Here is a 20,472-nt window from a genome sequence, read left to right as displayed (position 1 = left end):
CGAGGTTCCTTCATCAAGGTTTGTATCATTTTCTCTCGACTCCCACATAACATCGTCAATAACATCAGCCATCTTGTTGCTTGGGGATACGACATCTATAATTTGAGGGATTAAAGGTTCACCGTGATACATCCACGTGTTGTATGATTGACTGAAACCATATATACGAACATGATATCTCATTGCTTTTGGATCCATGAAATATCTGTTGGATTAGTGTCTAAGGCTGTAACTATATTTAGTAAATACTTGACCCCGTTGTGCATGGTCCTTTTGGGTTGCCTTCATCATAGCAACTTGACAGGATGAATTGTTAAGAGAGAAGAAATATTATTGTTAATATATTATGAGAATAATATATTAAAGGGATAATAATATTATTTGATTAATATACGTTATATATTAATTGAGAATTAATTTGATAACTTAAACAGGTTAATTGAATAAAGGGGCATAAACTGTCAAAAGTGTGATAGTTGTGTTTTGGGCTATGTATCCTTATGGGTAATGGGGTGGATGAAATTTAGGGTTAGGGAACCTTAAAATCCGTCCAAGCCTAGTATCTAGAAGGATCTTGGATTGCTTAGGGCCTAAGTTATTCAATTAGGGTTTAAGGTGAAACCCTAGTATCACATAGTATAAATAGACCCCTAGGGTGAGGGAAATCAGCACTCATGCAAGGCAAGGAACCCTAGGGAAGATTTTTCACCCTCTCCCCTCCCTCTCAATATCATCCTCTTGCTAGTTGGTGTTTGTAAGCCATTAGAGGAGTGACAATTGTGACTCTAAGCTCTAAGGAGAAGAAGTATCAAGCAAGTAATCTAAGGTATTGTTCTAGATCCAATTACATATGATTTGATTCAATTGTTTACATTAGATCTAGTATTGTAAGTCTTGGATTCAATGCATATTCAACAAGAGAAACCTATATCCAAGCATTAGGGTTTGCATGTGCCCATAGGAAAGTTCTTATGGCTCAAACCCATTAGTGGTATCAGAGCCTTGATTGATTTCTATTGAATTGATGCATTGGTTAATTGCTTGTTGCTTGCAAAATTCAATTTTTTGTCTTCTACCTGAGGAACTCGGCGAGTTCCACTGTGGACTTGGCGAATAGCTCCAACTCGGCGAGTCCATAGTGGGTACTCGGCGAGTTCGAGCGTCAGAAAGAGGAAATGTCGGGATTTCTTGAGGAAACATGCCTTAACTGTTTTGGGTCATTAAAATCAGATTTTAACTATATATATGAGTATATTCTTGACCAAACAAAAGACAATTACCAATTAGTTGAATAATAATTTCCTTATGTGATAATAATTGATTATTTGAATTGAATTGGTTAATTATTTTGCAAGTAATATTGAATAAGATCAAATTGAGATAATCTAACTGTTGATTTACATTATTTGCTATTTGATCCTTATGTTTTGAAAAGTTTAAAACTTTTCCTCAAGTTTTGAAATTTATGTTTTGTGATTAAAAGTTTAATTTGAATAATTTAAATTTCAAATCCTAGAATTTTACAAGTTAAAAAGTTCAACACTATACTATTATATGATTACAAGCTTTATATATATATATATGTGTGTGTGTGTGTGTGTGTGTATGATTAAAAATGCTAGTCTTACCGTAGTAGGCCTCATTCGCGAAACCGGTCTATAAGGTAGGTATAACGTTGCTGCCTATAAAATGGCACTTAATGGGTGTACACTCACACCTATCACTTGCTTGATTGGTGGAGGGTCGTTAGCCGAACGAGTAGGATAGGGCAAACCTCTTCTCATTAATAAGTATAATGAATCTATGTAAAGTAACTAAACTATTTTATAAAATTCCCAATCTTAGTAACTTTAGGAAAAGTGAATTGATGCAATCCCATGAAATTACACTTTACACCCTTGTTTAGATGTTAGTGGAGCGTGTGTGGTTAACCAGCACACTAATTGGGTCAAAGCAAAGGTGGCAAAGGATGATTCAGTGTTTATCATAGTTCAGTGGAGCGTGTGTGGTTTACCGGCACATCGAATAGGTGATTCTAACAATGAAGGCACCATGAGGATTTGCATGGTTATTCACACTCGCTTTGTGATCCTCGGTATCCTAGTCACAAATTAGAGTGGCATATCGAGATTTAAACATGCCATTGAAAAGTTCAACGAATCTCAAAATCTAGGAATTCTCAATACATTTAAAACTTAAAGCTTATGTTTTTCATGGTGAAGAATTAGTGAATCGTCATTCACTTTCCTCCAAATTGTTTGCATGTTGGATCACGGCATCTCTTTTCTAATATGTAAATAATGTTGTTGGGTCCTAGCCCTAAATTTTCATTTTGGGTGTGAATTAGGGACTTAATTCTAATCAACTTTGTTCCTTTCTTTTGTAGATGTCTAATGTTAACAACGCTGCTACTAGCTCATTCACACTAATGAGCCTTTGTCAAAAGCTGACTTTCGATGGATCGAACTTTAGCGAATGGATAAGATACATTCGCACGATCGCGCGTTACGAGGACAAGGAGTATCTTCTTGATGAGAAGCTCGAGAAGATCAATCCAGAAACTGCCACTCCCAAAGAAATGGCTGTGTTTGAAACACATGAGCGTGATGCAACGAAAGTCCATTGCATCATGATAGCCACTATGAACTCCGAATTCCAAAAGTCCTATGAGGACATGTATCCTTATGAGATGCATCTTGATTTGATGGACCGATACCACCAAAGCGTGAGGCAAGAACGCTATGAGATCATAACGAATATGATCACTGCTAAAATGGGAAGTGGAGAATCTCTTACCGTGCACTTGCAAAAGATGCAAAGGTATGTCGATCGTCTTCGCAAGTTGAATGTCAACTTTGGGGAAGATTTGGCTAGCGACATTGTTCTTCACTCCTTGCCCTCATGCTACAACCAATTTAGGATGACCTACCACATGAACAAGGAAGAGGTCACCCTAAGCAAACTCCAAGGGCTCCTAAGGACTGCTGAGAGCAATCTTAAGGACAATTTTGTTGCACCATCTCCCAATCCGTCTACTGCTCCTGTTTTGGCAATTGGATAGGGAAGGGGAAAGAAGAGGAAGGCTTCTTCAAAGAACCACCACAAGGGAAAGTCCCAAGATGGTTCCTCTTCTAGTGGGACCAAGGTTGATCCTGTTAAGCCATCAAGGATGGAAAGATCAAGCCATCTTTTGCAGGTATATACACAATTAAATCTAGTAATTCATCCCATACTATTTCTTGGGTTCTTGACACAGGATGTGGTTGATGGGTTTTGAGCATTATAACACTTCCTAAGTGTACATGCAACCCTAATAACCTTGGATCTATGTTTGTCTAATTATCATGCAAAGTTGAATTCCAAGGTTATATTCCTATCTAGCATACATGGGGAACAATTTTAACTTAAAGTATAGATAGAATAACTTACCTTGTTGTTGTTTGTGTTCCTTGAAACCTTGTGAGCCTAGCACCCCAAGTGTGATGCCTCAAATGCTTCACACAACACCAAATGCTCTTGGAAGAACTTATAAGAGAACACACACTTCTCAAAATCGGCCAAGCCCTCTTATTTCTTAGTGTAGCCGATTTTAGGTGGAGAACATGTTACTTATATAGTGTTGACACATCTAGGGTTAAACCCTAATGTGTCATGACTCTTCATTTCCATGACCCATGGGTTTGTAACTCCCATGGAGCATCCATGGAGCATCCTATGGGTGGAACCCAACTTGATAGTCCATGGAGCCTTTTAGCCCCCTATACAAGATATGGATGATTTACATAATCAACCCATATATTTATTTAGTTATCTTTTGATCACATAATTAATTCTAAATTAATTCTTGATCAAACTAATCAAATAATATTATTAATATATTAGAACTTATAATATATTAATAATCTCCAAGTGTTATTTCTCTCATTTAGTCTATCCAATTGCATGATGCCATGCAACCCAAATGGACCATGCCGGGTCGGGTCAAGTACATACCAGAAATAGTTATGGACTTAGACACCTTATCCAACAGTCTCCCACTTGGATAAGTCTAATAACTATTACTGCAAATATGACTTCAGGAACCGATCGGCACGAAACTGAGAAGATGATGGTACGCCATTTAAGATAAGTGATCATATAATCCTCTGTTCTAGATATCAGTCGGACAAATACATGGAACAATGTCTTACTTATTGTCCAACAGTTTGTTTCCCGATTTCCGATTTGTTTGACAAAGAACTTCATTGAACACATCAATTTTAGTTCTGACCGGGCCCGGTACATAGGTCAAAACAAAATCATCGAGGGGCCCAGATATCATCTTCTAATCCAAGAAGGAACAGATAAACTTCGACTCATATGTTTGTTCTACTACTCATTGAATTACACACAAGAGCGCGATTTATAACATCGAGTTACCAATGCATTTTTCGTACAATCAATGCATAACCAACTTGTAAGTAACAAATCATATCTCTAGGTTTAAAGACTTATATGATATCACCGTCTCACGATCACTCGAGATAGAATTCCATGAAGTGATTCCAGTGAGCGTGGGTTGAGTCCAATGCTCAGAACTTATGAGCACTCATGATTGCTGTAGCCTTGTCCAAGACCTCTACAACCAAACATGACAGTCTTGATTCATACCTACTTCCGACATATGACCGACTGTGGAGGTTTGAATAATATGTTATACCAAACAAAATTATTCTGGAAGTCAAAACATGCAAAAGAAATATAGTAACGATCGACAAGAGATAGCAACACTTTACTCATAAATAAAACACTTTTATTCATCATCAAATGTCAATTACACTTTACAAATTTCGAGGTTATCTAACTACTAAATCTAATATCATCCTTCAGCCCTATGCTCCGAGCATGCTGGAGATGCTTAACCCGAGTCAGTCCCTTCGTGAGGGGATCTGCCGGATTCTCATCTGATGATAACCTCTTTGCCACGAGGAGTCCTTCTTCGATCCGATGTCTGATGAAATGGTATTTTCTGTCGATGTGTCTGGATCTCCCGTGATCCCTTGGTTCCTTGGCTAAGGCAACAGCACTTTCACTATCACATAAAATTTCCATTGGCTCTTTAATAGCTGATACAACTCCAAGGTCTCCAATGAAGTTCCTCAGCCATAACGCCTCCTTTGCCGCCTCGCTAGCTGCAATATACTCTGATTCACAAGTAGAATCTGCCACTGTCTCTTGCTTGGAACTCTTCCAAGAAATTGCTCCTCCATTTAGGGTAAAGACCCAGCCCGACTGAGAGCGGAAGTTATCCCTATCAGTCTGGAAGCCAGCATCACTATACCCTACAACTCTCAAGTCATCACTCCCACCGAGGGTAAGGACCCAGTCCTTAGTCCTTCGTAGGTACTTGAGAATATTCTTTACCGCAGTCCAGTGTGCCTTGCCAGGGTTCCCCTGAAACCTGCTAACCATGCTTAGGGCAAAAGCTACATCAGGTCGAGTACACGTCATAGCATACATGATCGATCCTACAGCCGAAGCATAAGGTACTCGACTCATTTGTGCTATCTCAGCCTCAGTGCTAGGGCTTTGTGTCTTACTCAGTTTGGCATTACTCTGGATGGGCAACTCTCCTTTCTTGGAGTCTTGCATTCTGAATCTCTTCAGCACCTTATCCAAGTAGGTACTTTGACTAAGTCCAATTAGTCTTTTACTCCGATCTCTCAAGATCCTTATCCCTAAAATATAGACAGCTTCACTAAGGTCCTTCATAGCGAAACACTTTCCAAGCCAGGACTTTACTTCCTGTAGGGTTGGAATGTCGTTTCCTATGAGTAGTATGTCATCCACATACAATACCAAAAAGCTAACTATACTCCCACTAGCCTTGACATATACACAAGATTCATCTTCACTCCTAGAAAAGCCAAATTCCTTGACCTTTTCATCAAAGCAAAGATTCCATCTACGAGGTGCTTGCTTTAATCCATAAATGGATTTTTCAAGCTTACACACTCTATTAGGGTACTTGTTGCTGACAAAACCCTCTGGCTGACTCATGTAAACATCTTCAGCCAACTTCCCATTAAGGAAAGCAGTTTTGACATCCATTTGCCAAATTTCATAGTCATGAAATGCGGCTATGGCTAACAGAACCCGAATAGACTTAATCTTGGCTACCGGAGAAAAGGTCTCATCATAATCCACTCCAGGAATTTGAGAGAAGCCCTTTGCAACCAGTCTAGCCTTATAAGTGTGTACTTTACCATCCATGTCGGTCTTCTTCTTGAAGACCCATTTGCACCCTACAGTCTTTCGACCTGGTACATTCTCAACCAGGTTCCAAACTTGATTGTCATACATGGATTGTATCTCGCTATCCATAGCCTCTTTCCATTTAGCAGACTCGGGGCCTGCCATGGCTTCCTCATAGCTGTTAGGGTCATCTTGACTTACTAGTGTCCCATCACTAATAAGTGTCTCACCTTCTGCAGTAATATGGAATCCATAGTAATGCTCAGGTGCACTCCTAACTCTCATGGAACGCCTCAGAGGTACAGATTCATCAATTGGCTCAACAGGAGTTTCCTCCTCAAGTTGAGGGCTAGAGTTTGAAGTTCCTTCACCACTTGACTCTTGAATTTCTTCAAGATCAACTTGCCTCCCACTGTCTCCTTGGCTTATAAACTCTCTTTCTCGAAAGACTCCTCGTCTTGCTACAAAGACCACATTGTCACTAGGTCTGTAGAAGAGGTAACCAAAGGATTGCTGTGGGTAGCCGATGAAAATACACCTCTCGCTTCGGGGTTCGAGCTTATCATGAGTCTCGCGTCTCACGAAAGCCTCGCAACCCCAAATCTTAATGTGGTCTAGTTTAGGTACTTTACCATTCCACATCTCGTGAGGAGTTTTGGCAACTTTCTTTGTAGGGACTAGATTAAGGATATGGGCGACAGTCTCTAAGGCATACCCCCAAAATGAGATTGGTAGTGAAGCTCGACTCATCATGGAACGAACCATGTCCAACAAGGTTCGATTACGCCTCTCAGCCACACCATTCAACTGCGGTGTCCTGGGAGGTGTCAATTGTGAGACAATCCCACATTCCCTTAGATAGTCGAGGAACTTTGAACTAAGATACTCACCACCCCGATCGGATCGAAGCATCTTAATGTTTCTGCCCAATTGATTCTCGACTTCCTGTTTAAATTCCTTAAACTTCTCGAAAGTCTCTGACTTATGCTTGATTAAGTAGACATATCCATATCTACTGTAATCATCAGTAAAAGTCAAATAATAACGATTAGCATCCCTTGTGGCATGTTTGAATGGTCCACACACATCCGAGTGTACAAGGTCCAAAAAACCTTCACCCCTTTCACACGAGCCTGTGAAGGGTGACTTTGTCATTTTTCCAAGTAAGCACGATTCGCAACTATCATTTGACTTTAGGTCAAACGACTCCAAGACTCCATCTTTTTGGATTTGGCCTATGCGTTTCTTGCTTATATGTCCAAGACGACAATGCCATAATGATGCTTTATCCAAGTTATTATTATTAGTAGCATCAATACACAAAACATTATTTCCTAAGTTATCTACAACAGATACAGCTTCATACACACCATCACAAGGTAATGCTTTAAAATAAAGTACATTATTAAAGAAAGCATTAATCGAACCAACTTCATTATCAAACGAAAAGTTTAAACCTTGTTTGTACAATGCATGAAAGGAAATAATATTTCTTGCCATTTCTGGCGAATAACCACATTTATTCAAATCTAAATTTAACCCACTACTTAGCGATAAAGTATAAACTCCAATCTTGGTGACAGGTGTAACTTTCCTATTTCCCATGATTAAGTTTATTCTTCCTTGCTCCACATTCTCACTTCTTCCTAGTCCCTGCAAGTCACAACAAATATGAATACCACAACCGGTATCAAGGACCCAAGATTTCGAATGGGGTGAGTTATTAGAAATGATAGTGTAAATACCTGCATGGTTGGGTTTGACTTTCCCATCCTTCACATCCTGCTGGTACTTTGGGCAGTTCCGCTTCCAATGAGCTTTTTCATGGCAATAGAAGCATTCAGCCTCTTTTGGGTCAGAAGAAGGAGTAATGAAACCTTTCTTGGTTCCACTTGAAGAAGAGCCATCAAGGGTCCGAGCCTTGGTACCCTTCGAAGATCTCTTTCTCTTCCTCCCTCGACTTTGCCCAATTGCCAAGACCAGAGTTGAGTCTGGAGTAGGAGTGATAGCAACCGACTTCCCCTTAAGACCTGTTTCTGCGGTCTTGAGAAGTCCCTGAAGTTTGCTGAGGGTGACCTCTTCCTTGTTCATGTGATATGTCATGCGGAATTGATCATATCACGATGGTAAGGAATGCAAAATGATATCTATTGCAAGCTCCTCAAGGAAGTTCACATTAAGCTTCAGCAAACGATCCACATACCTTTGCATTTTCTGCATGTGGCTCGTGACGGAATCTCCGTCCTTCATCATGGTTGTTATCATGGAGCAGATGACTTCGTACCTCTCTTGTCGTGCACTTTGATGGTATCTTTCCATCAAATCTTGGTGCATTTCATAAGGGTAGAAATCTTCATAAGACTTTTGGAGTTCAGCTGTCATTGTGGCCAACATGATGCAAGCCACCTTGGTTGCATCTCTTTCATGAGTATGAAAGTCAGCGATCTCCTGGGGAGTTGCAGTGGACTCATCAATTTCCTTAAGCTCCTTGTCAAGGACATATTCTTTGTCCTCGTAGCGGGTAATCATCCTAATGTTTCTGATCCATTTATTGAAGTTGGATCCATCAAAGGTGACTTTCCCACACAGACTCATAAGAGTAAAGGAGCCATTAGGATTCGAGCCAGAAGCATTATTTGAAGACATCTGAAAAAGAAGAACAAGTTTAGTATAGATTTAAGAGAGTCCTTAATAAAACACCCAAATGTAATATTAAGGCTAGGATCCAATCACAATATAATATAACTTAGAAGAGGTATGCCGTAATCTAAGCTATACCATATTTGAAAGGTAGGTGAATGACGATTCACCAATTTCCACCACGAAAACCGAAATATTAGATATTTAGTTTTTTATTGGTTTTAGAAATTCCTAGATTCTTTGAGATCCAATGAACTTTTCAAAGGCATGTTTCAATCTCGAGAGTGCCCTCCAAGTTTTGTGACTGGGATACCGAGGATCACAAAACGAGGTGTGAAGTAACCATGCAAATCACTTGGTACCCTTAAAGTTTATCACTCAATGGATGTGCCGGTAAACCACACACGCTCCACCGATACTATAATAAACCTTAAGTCACCCTTTACCTACCTTGTTAAGTCCAAGTTAGTGTGCCGGTTAACCACACATGCTCCACCAACGACTTAGACAAAGTGTAAAGTGTAATTTCATGGATTAGCACCTTATTCACATTTTCCTAAAGTAACTAAGATTGGGAATTTAATAAAACATTTAGTTACTTTATTATATTCATCATACTTTGAATGAGAATTTATAAGTCCTTGTCTTACCCGTTCGGCTAACGACCCTCCACCAGTCAAACAAGCGGTGGGTGAGAGTAAACACCCATTAAGTCACCATTTTATAGGCAACAACCTTATACCCACCTTATAAACCGGCTTCATGAATGAGGCGTACTAGCGGTAAGACGACTTTATTCTTATACATATATATATAATTATTAAATCATCATAATATAAGTATAAGGGTTGAATTTTAACTTTTAAAATTCTAGGGGTTGGAACTTAAAGTTTTAACTTAACTTTACTTGTTCCAAAACTTGAGGGCAAGTTTTGTAACTTTCAAAACTTTTCATTTCTTGTAACTTATGAGTTTAATAGAGTAATAAAATGAAGACTCTTCATTTTTCTAACTCTTTGTGTTTTTAATGGTTTTAATTCAAGTGTGACTCTTGGTTTTCCATAACTTGAGGACAAGTTATGGACTCCATTAAAACACATTATGATCAAGAATTAATCTACCACATAGGTTACAAATAATTCCTATGATCATCTAAAACATCATAAGAACAAGAACATGAATATGAACACAATCAAAAATTACATTTAAAACTTTGTAATTTTGATAACTAGTTGTTGTAAATGAATTAGCAAAGACACTACACCACCAAAAACAAGTTTTCAATTACCAAAACAGTTTAGGGTAATGTTTCTAAATCATTTCCAGCAACTAAATCGAAATTCTGCAATCAGTCGACCCTACTCGCCGAGTGCATGAACTCACTCATCGAGTTGGTTGAAGATACTCATGAACTCGACGAGTCCCCCCTATAGACTCGACGAGTCCATTCGCAGACAACAAGATTTCCGATTCTTTTTTCAACTTTTAAGCACAAATAAGAGCAAACAAGCCTAGGCTCTAATACCACTGATGGGTTTTGAGCATTCTAACACTTCCTAAGTGTACATGCAACCCTAATAACCTTGGATCTATGTTTGTCTAATTATCATGCAAAGTTGAATTCCAAGGTTATATTCCTATCTAGCATACATGGGGAACAATTTTAACTTAAAGTATAGATAGAATAACTTACCTTGTTGTTGTTTGTGTTCCTTGAAACCTTGTGAGCCTAGCACCCCAAGTGTGATGCCTCAAATGCTTCACACAACACCAAATGCTCTTGGAAGAACTTATAAGAGAACACACACTTCTCAAAATCGGCCAAGCCCTCTTATTTCTTAGTGTAGCCGATTTTAGGTGGAGAACATGTTACTTATATAGTGTTGACACATCTAGGGTTAAACCCTAATGTGTCATGACTCTTCATTTCCATGACCCATGGGTTTGTAACTCCCATGGAGCATCCATGGAGCATCCTATGGGTGGAACCCAACTTGATAGTCCATGGAGCCTTTTAGCCCCCTATACAAGATATGGATGATTTACATAATCAACCCATATATTTATTTAGTTATCTTTTGATCACATAATTAATTCTAAATTAATTCTTGATCAAACTAATCAAATAATATTATTAATATATTAGAACTTATAATATATTAATAATCTCCAAGTGTTATTTCTCTCATTTAGTCTATCCAATTGCATGATGCCATGCAACCCAAATGGACCATGCCGGGTCGGGTCAAGTACATACCAGAAATAGTTATGGACTTAGACACCTTATCCAACAGTGGTTACCACATTTGTTCTGATTTGCAGGGACTGGGAAGAAGTAGAGATGTGGAGCTCGGAAGAATAAATCTAATCATGGGGGAACAGAAGATCGTCACCTGTTACCAAGACTGGAGTGTATTCTTTAGTGCTTAGTAATGGATTGAATTTAGATTTAAATAATTGATGCTACTCGCCAGATATAGCAAGAAACATCATTTCTTTTCATGGTTTGTTTAAACAAGGATTTAGATATTCATTTAATAATATGAATGGTTCTATTTATGCTTATCTAAATGGTGTTTTATACTTTGAAGCAATGCCTTGTAATGGAATTTATGAAATTGTTATGGTTGTAGATAACCTAGGAAATGATGTGTTGTGTATTGATTCTTCCAATAGTATGGATTGAGCATCCTTGTAGCATTATCGTCTTGGACATGCCAACAAGAAGCGCATAGCCCAACTCCAAAAGGATGGAGTGTTGGAGTCATTCGACCTTAGGGAAGATGACACGTGCGAATCTTGTTTACTTAGAAAGATGACCAAGTCACCCTTCACTGGTACTTGTGAAAGGGGTGAGGGTTTATTGGATCTCAAACATACCGATGTATGTGGACCCTTTAGATCTACCACAAAGGATGGAAACCGCTTCTATGTGACTTTTACCGATGAATATAGTAGATATGGGTATATCTACTTAATCAAGCACAAGTCAGAAACGTTTGAAAAGTTCAAAGAATTCAAACATGAAGTGGAGACTCAATTGGGCAGGAAAATCAAGATGCTTCGATCCGATCGAGGAGGAGAGTACCTAAGTCTTGAATTTCACGACTATCTCAAGGAATGCGGAATAGTTTCGCAATTGACGCCACCTAGGACACCGCAGTTGAATGGTGTGGCAGAAAGGCGTAATCGAACCCTGTTAGACATGGTTCGTTCTATGATGAGTTGTGCTTCACTACCTATCTCATTCTGGGGGTATGCCTTAGAGACTGCCGCCCATATCCTTAACCGAGTCCCTACAAAGAAGGTTGCCAAAACACATCACCATATGTGGACAGGGAAAGCTCCCTCATTGGAACATATCAAGGTTTGGGGTTGTGAAGTTTTCATAAGATGAGAGACTCACGACAAGCTCGAACCTCGTAGTAAGCGATGTATTTTCATCGGCTACCCGCAAAAATCCTTTGGATATCTCTTCTATAGATCGAGTGACAATGTTGTCTTCGTTGCGAGGAGAGGGGTTTTCCGAGAGCGAGAACTCATAAGTCAAGGAGATAGTGGGAGGCAAATCGATCTTGAAGAGATTCAAGAGTCGAGTGATGAAGGAACCTCTACCGCTGGCACTCAACCCGAGGAGGAAACTCCGGTTGAACCGATTGACCAATCCTTACCTCTTAGACGTTCCGAAAGAGTTAGAGTTCAACCCTAGTTGTATGGCTTTCGTATTACTACCGAAGGGGACACATATATTAGTGATAGTACACTAATAAATCTAGATGAACCTAATTGCTATAAGGAAGCCATGGCAGGCCCAGAGTCTATAAAATGGAAAGAGGCAATGGACAGTGAGATTCAGTCCATGTATGACAACCAAGTTTGGAATTTGGTTGACAATGTGCCCAGATGTTAGACGGTTGGGTGCAAATGGATCTTCAAGAAGAAGACCGACATGGATGGGAATGTGCACACGTACAAGGCGCGATTGGTTGCGAAGACCTTTACTCAAACTCCAAGAGTTGACTATGATGAGATCTTCTCACCAGTTGCGAAGATAAAATCTATTAGGGTGATGCTAGCTATTGCCGCATTTCGTGATTATGAGATATGGAAAATGGATGTCACGACCGCCTTCCAGAATGGGAAGTTGGCTGAGGATGTTTACATAGCTCAGCCAGAGGGTTTTGTCGATCCGAAGCATCCCAATAGAGTGTGCAAGCTTGAGAAGTCCATTTATGGACTTAAGCAAGCGTCTCGCAGATGGAATTTATGCTTTGATGAGAAAGTCAAAGAGTTTGGATTTGTACGAAGCGAAGATCAATCGTGTGTGTATGTGAAAGCCAGTGGGAGTATAGTTAGCTTTCTCATTCTGTATGTCGATGACATACTGCTCATAGGAAATGATATCCCGACTCTGCAGAAGGTAAAGTCCTGGCTCGGGAAGTGCTTCGCTATGAAGAACCTTGGAAAGGCTTCCTATAATTTGGGAATAAGTATAGTGAGAGAAAGAAGTAAGAGACTAATAGGACTTAGTCAGAATACTTACTTGGATAAGGTACTAAAACGTTTTAGTATGGAAAACTCGAAGAAGGGAGAATTACCGATACAAAGTAATGCCAAGTTGAGTAAGAGTCAAAGTCCGAGTACCGAAGCCGAGATAGTTAAGATGAGCCGAGTACCCTACGCTCCCGTAGTTGGCTCAATCATGTAAGATATGACTTGTACTCACCTTGATGTGGCCTTTGCTTTGAGCATGGTTAGTAGATATCAAGGGAACCCTAGCAGAGCTCATTGGATTGTAGTAAAGAATATACCTAAGTACCTTTGGAGGACCAAGGAATGGTTCTTAGTCCTCGGAGGGAGTGATGACTTAAAGGTGCGAGGGTATACTGATGCCAGCTTCCAGACCGAAAAGGACAAACACTGTTCGTAGTCGGGCTGGGTCTTTACCCTTAATGGAGGAGCAGTGACTTGGAAAAGTTCCAAACAAGAGACTGTAGCTGATTCAACGTGCGAATCAGAATACATTGCAGGGAGCGAAGTGTCAAAGGAGGTGATGTGGTTGAAGAACTTCATTGGTGACCTTGGAGTTGTGCCTGCTATAAAAGAGCCGATGGAAATTTTCTGTGATAATGAAGAAGCGGTTGCCTTAACCAAGGAACCGAGGGATCATGGTAGATCTCGACATATCGACAGAAAATATCACTTTATTAGACATCGAGTAGAAGAAGGACACCTCGTAGTGAAGAGGGTATCGTCATAGGATAACTCAGCAGATCCGCTTACGAAGGGACTGAGTGGGGTTAAGCATTTGTAGCACGCTAGGAGCATTGGGCTGAAAGACGATATTAGTTTAGATTAGATAGTTTTGAAACATGTAGTAGATAAATGTAATTGACATTTTATGATTAAATAAAAGAGTATTATTTATAAGTAAAGTTATTGTCTTATGTTAATTGTTTAAACTATTGTTTCACTTTGCATGTTTTGACTTCGTGAATAATTGAGTTATTAGGAATAATCGAATGATTTGAATAGTCCACAATCGTTCATATGTTGGAAGTAGATATGAATGAAGATTGTCATGAATTGGTGTGTAGATTGTCTAGAAGAGTATTAGACATAGCAAAGGTTTGCTACAACGTTCATGAGTGCTTATGAATAAGTTTTGAGCATTGGAATAAACCCACGCTTACTGGAATCACTTTATGGAATAAGACAAATGTGATCACTAGACGATAATATCATATGGTCTTAAAACTAATATATATGGTTTGTTATTTATTAATTGGTTATGCATTGATAATGCGAAACCACATCAGTAAATTGATGTCAAAAAACGAATTGTTGTGTATGATTGATTAGTGAATAATATATGCATATAAGTAGAAGTTTATATGTTACTTTTATCCTAAGAGAATAAAAGCGATATCACGGCCGCTCGATGATTTGATTTGACTTATGTGTCGGGCCCGGTCAGGACTGAATTGATGTGTTCAATTAAGTTCTATGTCAAATGAATCTGAAATCGAGAAACCAAATGTTGGACAATAAGTTCCATAAGATTGTCTGCATAATATCTAAACAGAGGACTGTACGATCCCTTATCTAAAGGACAAGAGATTGATAAGATCAGAGTTGACAGCGTCTTTGAGGGCTACGATTGCTAATCGGTTTGTGTTTCCATATATAGTTACTAGACTTATCCAAGTGGGAGACTGTTGGATTAGTGTCTAAGGCTGTAACTATATTTGGTAAATACTTGACCCCGTTGTGCATGGTCCTTTTGGGTTGCCTTCACCATAGCAACTTGACAGGATGAATTATTAAGAGAGAAGACATATTATTGTTAATATATTATGAGAATAATATATTAAAGGGATAATAATATTATTTGATTAATATAAGTTATATATTAATTGAGAATTAATTTGATAACTTAAAGAGGTTAATTGAATAAAGGGGCATAAACTGTCAAAAGTGTGATAGTTGTGTTTTGGGCTATGTATCCTTATGGGTAATGGGGTGGACGAAATTTAGGGTTAGGGAACCTTAAAATCCATCCAAGCCTAGTATCTAGAAGGATCTTGGATTGCTTAGGGCCTAAGTTATTCAATTAGGGTTTAAGGTGAAACCCTAGTATCCCATAGTATAAATAGACCCCTAGGGTGAGGGAAATCGGCATTCATGCAAGGCAAGGAACCCTAGGGACGATTTCTCACCCTCTCCCCTCTCTCTCAATATCATCCTCTTGCTAGTTGGTGTTTGTAAGCCATTAGAGGAGTGACAATTATGACTCTAAGCTCTAAGGAGAAGAAGTATCAAGCAAGTAGTCTAAGGTATTGTTCTAGATCCAATTACATATGATTTGATTCAATTGTTTACATTAGATCTAGTATTGTAAGTCTTGGATTCAATGCATGTTCAACTAGAGAAACCTAGATCCAAGCATTAGGGTTTGGATGTGCCCATAGGAAAGTTCTTATGGCTCAAACCTAGATCCGAATTCACCAATTTATCCTCCACTCAAACTACTTGTGAACTGATGCAGGAAAGAACAACGAGGAAACGAGCGAGAGGAAAGAAACAACAACAGGAGAAAAAGTGGCGAAAAAGGAAACTGGAAAGGGGGTTATCTGCACGAGTATTAGCGGCGACGCATAGATATTAGCGGCGACATAAGAGTAATAGCGGCGACTCCTTGGAGGAAAAGTCAGCGCCTTTTCTACAACCGTTGGATTGAAAATAAATCGGATGGATGGGGGTAAGTTGACGCGGATCGCCGTTTGCGAGCATTACCGACGACCCTTTAGCGGCGTTAAGGAGCAATAGCGGCGACATGTAACACGCCAACTACATGTCGCCGCTATTGCCCTTGTCGCCGCTAAAGGGTCGCCGGTAATGCAATATTTCTTGTAGTGGCATATAATGCTGGAATTAATTAATAATGCTGGAATTAATTAATATAATACCTATAATTAAACTATTATTTATAGATTAAGAAAACTTAAGAAATTAAATATTTTTCTATATTTTTTTCTATTTATCATTATATCCAAGTTAAATGTGTCTCATTTAATTAAATTAATAATCTTTTAGTACACCTTTTATCATTTAAGATATATACGGAAAATATATGAGAATATTTAATTTGTGATAAATCCTATGTATAATTAAGTTGATAAAACTTATATATAAATGATATTAGTAGTTAATGGCATTTAATTCATATACTCTATTAATTAATATGGACGTTAGCAACAGTGTAATTATTGGTTATTACATATTGGCCCCCATACTTCTTGGTTATTCTGTATTACCCATCATTACTATTTTATTAATATACGAGAGTTCTAGTTTTCCAGTCGTCTATACTCACACACGTAAGTCAATCGGCGCTTTACACATACGTGTTGTCTCTGTTGATCGGGAAGTGATCTTCACCGCCTCCCTCTTCTAATCAACCATCTTTGCTACTTCTCCATTTCTTCCTTTTCTGTGTTCGATATTCAAAGCAATACACAAAGGTAACCTTAGATCGATTGAAGTGTTTTATGGTTGATTGAAGCAACGCTCCGACAAGACGAACACCAAGAGCCTACCAGACTTTGTAGACTACGACATGTGTTCATGCACGTCACCGGTGTAAGGAAGTCGGATTTGCCCAAACAGTTGGCCTCTGGTCCTTTCCAATCGTTCTCCACTTTCTTCATATTCTATGTCCATTGATTTTATGTATGTCGATTCTCAACGGAAGACAACCCACATGTTTTCTTTTCATTTGTTGCACATACCAATTGCTCGACATATTGCTCAAAAGAGTAATCGTTTTTTTTTTTTTTTTTTTTTTGGTTCTTTTTAGCTACTTTGACTTATGCAGACTTGACTATAATGTTTTGGTTGTATCAATTTATATTTTGAGTTAATTTGATGTTGATTGATTTATAGATGGTGTGGTGGCGTAGATGAAGGTTGGAGTGGTAGGAGATTAAGCTGATACTTTGGGTAAGGGGTGTTTTAAGTAGTTAAAGTCTTTTATGAATGTGTAAAGTCATTTCATCTTTAGTTTATAGTTGAGTTGTTTGTGTGCAGGTAGATAGGTAGAAGGGGCAATCAACCTTTTAAAGTCCTTTTGTTTTTTCTACGGTAAGGTATACTTTTCAGAGCTAACTTTGTGGTACAATATTACAATACTAAGTAGTAGCACAGTTGAGTTTCTTGGTACTTTCTAAACTTTTATTGGTGCTACATTCCTAAATTATGAATATTTTGGATTTTCAATTAGAAAGGTTGCAGATTTAAGTTACTGGAATATGTATTTTGTAAAATTCGACTTATTTCGGAATCGAAATTTTAGTTACTGGAATGTATAAATTCCTTAAAAGGGACTTTAGGTAAATCATTAACCAACTTATGAAAGTTTCATTTTACATTTTTATATTAGGTTATGTTAAGAATTATGTTGATGTTTAGAGTAAATATAATTTTAGGTTAATATTTATTGACATACATTTTCGCTCAATAATTGACAATATTAGTGAATAATTATCATTTTTAAACCATTATTATGTGCAATATGTTTCCTATTTTTAACCAGGTCTTTATTTTATTTGTCATAAAATGAGCAAATTTAAAAGTAGCCACCTTTTGCTTTTAACTGAATAAAGCCCCATTCATTAGCCATTATTTATTATTGTTTCAATTAAAAAATGAGTAACTTGAAATTATCAAGTTTTATATGTCCTAAATTTCAAAGAAACTGTTTAGACTTTAAGTTTGATAAATATTCTTATTATTTTCAAAATTAATTATTAAGTTTGTTAATATCAATTGAATGTAAGGCTATTCAAAAATCGATCAATTAGACAAATTCGTACTTCCCTAATCATAGGAAATTGTTGGGTTTTATAGTCTGTCTTCCACTTTTTTTTTTTTTTTTTTTTTTTTTTTTTTGGACAAGAAGTGGATTCTCAAGAGGTGATATGTTTTATGCATCATATCCTGCAAGGAGTGAGCTTTTGACCGATACTACTAAGGTAAGTCGTATGCTATTATACCAAAATGGGTTAATTATTTATTTATTGGATTTGTGCTTTTGTTAATATTCATGTACAGTTCATAGTTAACCTAAACAATAAAGTAATAATCTGTCTCAAATAGGTTAAATTTTGAAGTCAATAGCCACTAAGTTAACCTTTACTTGTAGAATTTCTTTTCCTTTCTTTGACAGTTTTGAAAATGGTTGTATTAAAGAACATATTTTTTGTTGCTCTATGTGGAAGATAACATATTACAGGTAAGCTTGTTGCCGCCGTCACCGCCCATCACTCACTTCACCATCAAGCTCTGCAATACGAAAATGGAAAATCTTTAGGATGTGGGTTTGTTTGGTTTTTAGATTCTAATGGAATTGAAATTTTAGATTCCATTCTATTGTGTGTTTTGGAATTCAGATCCATAAGAATTCTTCAAATCCATGTTTGATGGACTTGAATATTCTTAGGGGAGGGCGGAGGGAATTAAATTGCATTCCCTCTTTTTTGTTAGAAGACCAAAATACCTTCATTATAGATATTGTTGTAAAATAAAAAAAAAATCAATTATATATATTTACAATTAATTAAAAAATAGTTAATATCTATAAAATTTTCATAAATTATTGGATTTTTCTTTTTGAATTTCATTCCATTTCTATCACAGCTAAATGCATGACAAATTATGATTTCTTCAGATTCCAATTCCTTTGATAAATTCCATCATTTCGAAAACTTTCTACAAACCAATCGCCTCCTTGCACATTTTATGAGTAAAATAATACCATTATGCTAAGTTACTTAATCATCATGACAAACTATTTTTTGCTATTACTTGAAATAATGTTGCAAGCTGATTAATTTTTTTTTGGCAGAAGAAGATAAAGATTTGGAGATACTTATTCAGACTATAGTAGCTAAGGACTTTTCAATCTATATATTATTCAAATTACCAACATTGTATTCTCTATAAACTAAATTACAAGGTTTGCTTTTTGAGATTAATCAATGGGCGTTTGTTTTCTGTGTATTTGACTTGAATGTAATATTGGTTTATGTAGGAGGTTGATAGATTTGAGGATTTTGAGGAAGACTTGAAGATTCAAGGCTACAGTGGTATTTGGTAGGTAAATGCTAAGAACTTGAGTTTACTAATATGTTATATAGTTGGGAATTTGAGCTTACTGTCAATTTCATCTTTTGGTTATGGCCTTTATAAAAAATTTGATTTTTGTCTTACCTTTAGCTAAGAAAATGCAATTAAAATACAAATTGTATCATTGCTGTCAAAATATGTCGAAGTTTTGTTAAATTCTTGCTGTGAAAATGCACTGTTAAATTGTTGCTGATTAAATCTTATAAGTTGTTGTCTTAATATTTTTGATTATTTTGCTATGAATATGTACAAATATGTGACATTTAAGGTCTAAAAAATTTGTAAACAAATGGATGTCAAAATGACAAAATCTAAGCAATTGGTGTTGACAATCAACATGACCAATTGTATTGCTTTGATGTTTCCAAATTGCTAATTTACTGATTCATGCTTTGTTTTCTTTAGGATTTTGAATGTTAACAAGATCATTTTTTTTTTTTTGTTTTTTTTTGAAATTTCTAATGGTACTCAACTTATGTTTTCATTTTCACTGTTATTTAACGACCATTTCATGTAATGAATATTCGTAATGAAATAAGATAGTTTTATTTTTTGTTAACATGGAAAAAAAAAACGTAAAAAAACAATTAAAAAACTGACTCATGGTTCGCTACGAGTTCACCTACTACTTAATGAATAATTATTATGTTCTTCTGTTTGGCCGTCCAATGACTTATATAAAATATAAAATAAGTTGGTTATTAATTAATCCAATTAAAATATATTTAGTAAAAGAATTTACGCAAAAAAAGATACAATCATACATTCATGAAAGATATGACAATTACTACGATTACACATCAATACTCCCACGAAATATAAATCAATAATTTTATAATACTCGCAAAAAATATAAATCAATAATTTTATGGTTATCATGCTTGCTCCAAAATAAAATAATTAACGTTAATT

Source organism: Lactuca saligna, chromosome 8, assembly GCF_052625555.1.
Source record: "Lactuca saligna cultivar CGN05327 chromosome 8, ASM5262555v1, whole genome shotgun sequence".
Taxonomy (NCBI): Eukaryota; Viridiplantae; Streptophyta; class Magnoliopsida; order Asterales; family Asteraceae; genus Lactuca; species Lactuca saligna.
This window is presented reverse-complemented; position numbering follows the sequence as displayed.